The sequence below is a fragment of the Epinephelus lanceolatus genome, chromosome 17 (assembly GCF_041903045.1).
Source record: "Epinephelus lanceolatus isolate andai-2023 chromosome 17, ASM4190304v1, whole genome shotgun sequence".
In the NCBI taxonomy this organism is placed as follows: domain Eukaryota; kingdom Metazoa; phylum Chordata; class Actinopteri; order Perciformes; family Serranidae; genus Epinephelus; species Epinephelus lanceolatus.
In genome coordinates this window covers 1,268,886-1,275,753 of record NC_135750.1, presented here as the reverse complement: position 1 = coordinate 1,275,753, position 6,868 = coordinate 1,268,886, and the positions used below count along the sequence as shown (strand labels likewise).

Below are 6,868 nucleotides of genomic sequence, written 5' to 3'. Positions count from 1 at the left end.
CTTCTTCTTCAGGAACTTCCTGTTTTGCAGCTTTAACGCCGCCGTGCTGCTTTAAACACATATCATCCCAAATATAGCGAGAAGTTCTCGACATGTATCAGAGTCTTAACGCCTCAGAGGAACTGTGTCACTGTTTGCCTTCAGCACAGCGTGTGGCCAAAAATATGTGGACGCCATCGTTCGCCAACTTCAGCTGATGTTTGGACTCGAGCTGAAATGATTAATGAAACTAGTGTTGTATAACCTGGAGACATTTTTAACTATGAAGTAAATTTAACATTTCAGCTGCACAAAATGTTAATTTTGATCTTTTCTTTTGTGAATTACAGGATTGCTTTCAGGCCTTTTTTATTTTAGAAATTATTCAGACAAAGCAATAAAAATCTGTTTACGACACTAAAAGCCAAAATAATCTGGATTAGACAACTGACACAAAATTAATCTTCAATCGTTTTGATTATTAACAGATTTTTTATGCAGAAATAAGGAAAAATAATCTGATTTCAGTTCTCCGATGTGAATATTTCCTGTTTTTTGTCGTCTTTTATGACATTAAAGTGAATCTTGTTGAGACAAGACATCTCTGTGGTCTTTAGGAAACTATAATCAGCAGTTTTCATTGAAGAGATCCAGTTTATTGTCATAAAAGATGAAGAAAAACAGAAAATATTCACATCTGAGAAGCTGGAACTGGATCATTTTGCCTTTAAAATAAAAAGGAATTCATGTCTTATCAAAACCATTAAAGATGAATTCTCTGTCAGTTGTTAAATCCAGAGGGTTTTGTTTTGTTAGAATGATTTTTAATAGGCCTGAAACACCTGAAAGTTTCCAGATATTGATTTAATCAAAACTGAGAAAATCTGGAAACATTTTTACTTTTTTAAAAACACTGTAAGCAGATGAGTGGAGGCTGTTTGAACGCGTCCACATACTTTTGTCCACGATGTGTGTTGACATGTTTGTCTTCTATAGATGTCTGTTGTTTTTGTATAATGCAGTTTACATGTGCCTCAGGACTTTAAGCTTTAATATTTACTGGACTTATTTTATTAAAGGCTCATTCTGCTGTTTTTAGTGACGTGCCTCAAAGTCAGCCTACAGAGTCTGACCCAGTGTGTTTTTGGTTATAAATACTGTCATCCTTCAGTCTGAACTCAAAACTGTGTTTTAATGTGACGGTGATATTATCAGTGAGTTCAGAGAAGAGTTTCTTTACACGTGACGACATCAGCGTCCAGATGGAGGGCAGGAAACGCTGAACAAACACCTCTGACTTGTGTTCGGCTGTTCAGTCGGACTTAAACAACTTAAAGTTCGGAAAATAGTCAGACTTAAAGAATGAAAATAAAAATAAAAGGTAACGGTACACCGCTGTCTTCAACCTTCCTGGAGGTGGATGCAGTCACAGTGTGCTGTAACTACTTCTCGTTTTTAACCATGACCCAAACTTGTAACGGGTTTCAGCAGACAGATCTCTGGGAACAGTTAACGTAGTAGGTAGAAAACAGTAGCTAAAGTTAGGTAATGTTAGCTAATAATGTTAGCCTGGCAGCATTTCACCAGACCTCTGGGAACGGTTAATGTATAAGTTAGAAAACAGTAGCTAAAGTTAGCTAACATTAGCTAGTAATGTTAGCCTGACAGCGTTTCACCAGACCCCATGGAACAGTTTACCTACTGGGTAGAAAACAGTAGCTAAAGTTAGCTAACATTAGCCTGACAGCATTTCACCAGACCTTTGGGAACGGTTAATGTGTAAGTTAGAAAATAGTAGCTAAAGTTAGCTAACATTAGCTAGTAATGTTAGCCTGACAGCGTTTCACCAGACCTCTGAGAACAGTTAATGTGTAAGTTAGAAAATAGTAGCTAAAGTTAGCTAACATTAGCCAGTAACATTAGCCTGTTTTTTACCAGACCTAGTAGGTAGAAAAGAGTAGCCAAAGTTAGCTAATGTTAGCTAGTAATGTTAGCCTGACAGCTTCTTTCATCACTTCCTGTCCTCATTATCAGAGGTCACATGGTTACAAACAAGTTATTAATAAATCTAAAACACCACAGAATTCTTTCAGCGGTAAAATGTTGGTTAAAACATGAAAAAGAAAAACAGCAGAATGATCCTTTAACTTTTAGCTGTTAGCTTTTAGCTCTTTGCTCATCTCGTCTGCCATTAGCTGGCGACATAAAGTCGACTTTAAACCAAAAAACTTTGTTTTTAAATTTCAGGTCATGACACGGTTGCAGCTTGTGCTATTGCTAAAGCTAATGCTAATCTATGCAGTTAAAGGAAGCAATATTAGCCTTGTTAGCCGGTAAACTCTGAATCGTTCTGTCAGAGTTCTGCATCAGACGGAAACAAAACACAAACAGTGTGAAGGTGGGAAACAGAAAACTTCGTACAGCGTCGCGTAGAAACTGCACAAGCAAAACCGTGACACAAGAAATGTTTCCGTCTTTGATGACGACAGATTTTGACTCCGCAGCGAGTTTGTGTTTGATTTTCTCTCCTGATGCTGAACTGTGTGAGAGTCTGATCTGACTGTAACTATGCAACCCCCACTGCTCACTGGTGTCCCAGTTAGTCTCTGTAACTGGTCATCAGATGCACAAATGAAAGCTTCAGCTGTTGTTTTCTGTCACAGCGCCCCCTCGCTGCCACGCTCGAAACTGCAGCTCTCAGCTTGTTCAGCAAAGAGTCACCTGGAACCTTAAAGAGGAAACCTTCATCTCTCAGGGTCGGGGGAGGGGACAGGGGGACGGGGGGGACGCCAGGGGGCGGGGTCATGTGCTGCATGTGGAGATTAATGGATGAAACAAACTCTATTTTCTGTGTCTCGGCTCTGATTGAAAGGACTTGGGGATCCTGTGTGAGGGAGATTTTACGCCTTTTTGTTAAAATGTAACAGTGAAAATAAAAAACTGAAAAGACACCTGTTCACGAGTTTTTATTTGTATTATTATTTCATTAAAGGTTGATGCTGTTTTAATGTTTGAGGGAACTCCTCATTTAAATTTTTAACATGTTTTAATTGTAACTTTATTCAGCAGACGACAGCAGCACGTCACATGTCACAGTTATTTTAGTTTTCGCTCTGTAAGGCGCCTTTTAAATAAAATGTATTATTATTATTAAAGTTCAAAATGACATTGAAAATAATCCGAGTTACGACTGTAATAATTTTCTATATCGTTATTCAGCCTTTAGTGAGGGAATATTTTGAGATTTGAAGATTTTATTTAGAATTATAAGTCGAGTCTAAAACAGACACAAAATGTTCATTAACGTCATCGTCACCACGTCACAGTTACAGTCAGAATTTTGACGTGTGACATTATTCTGAGTCACGTAAAGAGATCCGGTGTTAAAATATCTTATTGATGTAATGAAATATTTCAAAATATTTGCTTTTTGTTTTCAGGTTTTTTTCCCCTCAAAGAGAAAAAGTTTAAAAAGAAAACAACTAAAGATAATTAAGAAAAATACAACAAAAGATAAGTGACGTGACACCGAGCAGAAAAACGAACTAATCAGTGAACAATAATTAAATTTACAAAAGAACTATACAAATATAAAAATACAAAAACTTGATGCAGAGAGAAGAAACACGTCAGAATATAATCAGACTTCATTAGATAAAATTTTCTGAGGATAACGAGCTGATAAGATGTTGGTGTGGATTATTTAAATATATCAAGTTGATGAAGGTTTATATGTAACATTAATATTTATATATATTGTAAGTCACAGCTAATTGGTGATGTCACATACCCAGGTTTGTGTGACAGATACTTGGTCATCAATATTATAAACATGCAGGGAATGTTTTTGTGTAACACATTTAAGGTTTATAAGTTTATGCGAATAAGGACGTTGTCTGTTTTGTGTCACTCTAAATCAAATCTTTAATCAAACTAACTGTACACTGATTATTTCTCTGTCTGCTTGTATGTATCATAATAAATATCAATAACATATCAAATGTTTCATTTTCTGAGAATTATTACAAATGATAAGATATTAAATTTGACAGTTTCTCATGATGTTTATTAACCTGGAGTATTTTTATTTTTGTCCTTATTTCTCTCTTTTTGTGACACAGCTAGGCTTCCATACAGGTCCTTATTTTTAATAAGAAATAATTAATTAAATTTAACTTAATGAAAAGTTTGACAAAAATTTTAACTAATAATCAACAGTTTCACCACTGAGTGTTTATTTGTGGGTGTTTATTATAATTAAGTCACATATAAATTTATTATGTTGTAAATTTAAAATATTTGAACATTAATTTATTTTATCATGTTGTTCTTTAATTATTTGATCTGATTATTTTCTTTTACTCTGAATTTATTTGATAAAATCAACAACAACAACAGTAATTATATCTGCTGCGCAGTGATGGGTCGGGTCCGGGCATTTTTAGGCAATTCTGAGCAACAAGCAGAAGAATTGGAAGATATTTAGCAACACAATCTGTCCTTTGCTTCAGCTGAGGCTTGAACTCACAACCTCTGAGACTAAGAATCAATTTCTATCTCACTGAGCTAATTAGTCAGTGACAATTCATGTGTAGCTTCACAAATTGACTAAGCCAGACGTGCAGGTTTAGCAGCCGTCTATGCATGGAAAAGCAGATTTCAAACCACTGTAAAAAATTCAGTAATCAAAACAAAAATCTGAAAATACACATATTGCATCTAGACAGCATGGAGATGTTGGTAATTTGTTTGTAACAATGATTGATTTGCTCCATAAGTGAAAAACTGATGTTTAAAATTGCCATTTTTACATTGACTCCAATTGTTCACATTAGAGCAAAATTCAAAATGCTGTCAAAAATTCAGTTTTTGAGATAAAATTCTGAAATTTGCCACACATCATCTACCATGACTCTAGAATTTTGTCATTTTTTCATGAACATTGAAGATTTATTTAGCAAGAATTTGCATGTATATGTTTACAGTACTGTTTACAGTCAAACATTTTGATGCACTGTAGGCTCAATTTTTGATAAATCAAAAATCTGAGAAACATAGTTTGTGTAGGACAGTCTGAAGATGCTCTGTAGCAAGTTTGGTGTCAATTGAGCAAAAATTGTGGGAGGAGATAGGTTTAAGAAGTTTTACAGTTTTTGAAAAAAAACAGTGATGAACTTCATAATTTTTAATAGGTTTAAATGTACAAAGGTTTCTTCAGTATTGGGGCTACAGTTTGATGAAAGTTGTGAAGTTGTAGCACGTATGGTTGATTTGTTATGAATTTTCAAAGTTTTGAACTTTAGACGCTTGCTGTAGCGCCACCATCAGGACTATTGGCTTGAGTTTACAGCTGAGGATATCTGGCATGAGACTGGACCTTTGTGCAAAGTTTGGAGAGTTTTCACCCATGGGAAGTATGATTTCCTCAGAAGAAGAAAGAAGAAGAAGAAGAAGAAGAATACCTAGGATTACAATAGTGTCCTGCATGGACCCTAATAAATAAATAAATAAATAAATAAATAAATAAATAAATAAATAAATAAATAAATATAAATGCATGTACTCGGCGGTGGGCGGGTCTCTCCTCCTGCCTCCACCAATCAGCGCGCTGTATTTGCCACGTTGCGCCGGAATTCCCCGCGAGCTCCGGGGCTTTCCACTCTGACTGACAGGCTGCTGGTTACCGTGACAACACCGCCGAGCTGCTTCCGGTTCAGAGAGCTGACCTTCAAATTAAAAGCCTCTGTTTACTGAACTCTGCGGACAGCTGGAAATAAAAGTTTAAAAGAGACCAAAAGTTTATTTCAAACCAAAATGATTATTATTTTCTATCATATTTACTTTAAATAAGATCAAGTTTATTTATAAAACACGTTCAGAAACACCAAAATGATGTTTAAGTTAAAGTGAGAGGCACAAAAATAGGAGTAAAAATTGAAATAACAACAACAACAATAACAATATAAAACACAATAAAACTGGAAATCGTGATTACATGAATGCAAAGGTTAAAAATGACTCAAATAAATTAGTTTTTCTGCATTTTCTCTGAACAAACTCCACATATTAATTTATTATATGATTGAAAGATGGGATATAAGTGAAACAATCAAACCCAAAAACACAGACAAGAGAAAAAATATGAAAGTGATGCAAAATAAAAGACTGAGTAATAATGTATTTAAAGGGCCAATAAAGGAATACAAATAAATGCTTTCTGTTCCAGCTAACTTTATTTTGAAAAGCCCGAACAGGAAGTTGTCTCAGGTGTGTTTGCTGCTGTTTGTTGGGAATTTAGTGTTTTTCGGGAAACAGACAGACGGAGCTGCAGCACACAGGTAAGGCTCACCTTTAAACTCTTTATTATGCCTCTCTGAGCACAGGCTGATGCATAACTCATCCATTACTGATCGATATCTGATCCATAACTGATCCATAATTGATCCATAACTGATCCATAACTCGATCAGCTGCAGACACTCAGACTGATAAATGTTTTCACATCAACGTCAAACTGAAATGTGAATTTAAATCAGTCACTTTCAGCATAAAAAAAGAATTTGATCCCAAACAGAAGAAAAGAAGTGAAACTTTGATTTAAACAAAATTTAAAGTTTATTTTCTTCTTTAAAATCAGAGATCAGCTGATTTATTAACCTGGAAACAGCTGATCATTATTATTATTATTATTGTTAGTAACATCAATGTTAATGAGCAGCTGAGTCAGAGGGTGAGTGTGTGTTAATGAGGACAAACAGATTTAATTTGTTGAGATGTAAAAAGAGTCAAACAGCTGCAGTTTGATGTGACTGTCACTGAGCAGCAACATTTATTTATTAGTAGAGTTATTACACTTTGTGTTTTATTCTCACTCTGCTTCAGTAACTGA

At 35.1% G+C, this 6,868-nt stretch overlaps 1 protein-coding gene across 1 annotated transcript in view; it reads left to right on the top strand.

Annotated features, from left to right (window-relative positions):
- The first annotated feature begins 6,274 nt into the window (after nt 1–6,274).
- nfkb2 (nuclear factor of kappa light polypeptide gene enhancer in B-cells 2 (p49/p100)) overlaps nt 6,275–6,868 on the top strand; it is a 32,035-nt gene continuing 31,441 nt past the window's right edge. Inside the window, exon 1 of the mRNA XM_078160867.1 lies at nt 6,275–6,317. The gene's annotated coding sequence lies outside the window, so the exon portion shown is untranslated. The remainder of the gene's footprint in view (nt 6,318–6,868) is intronic.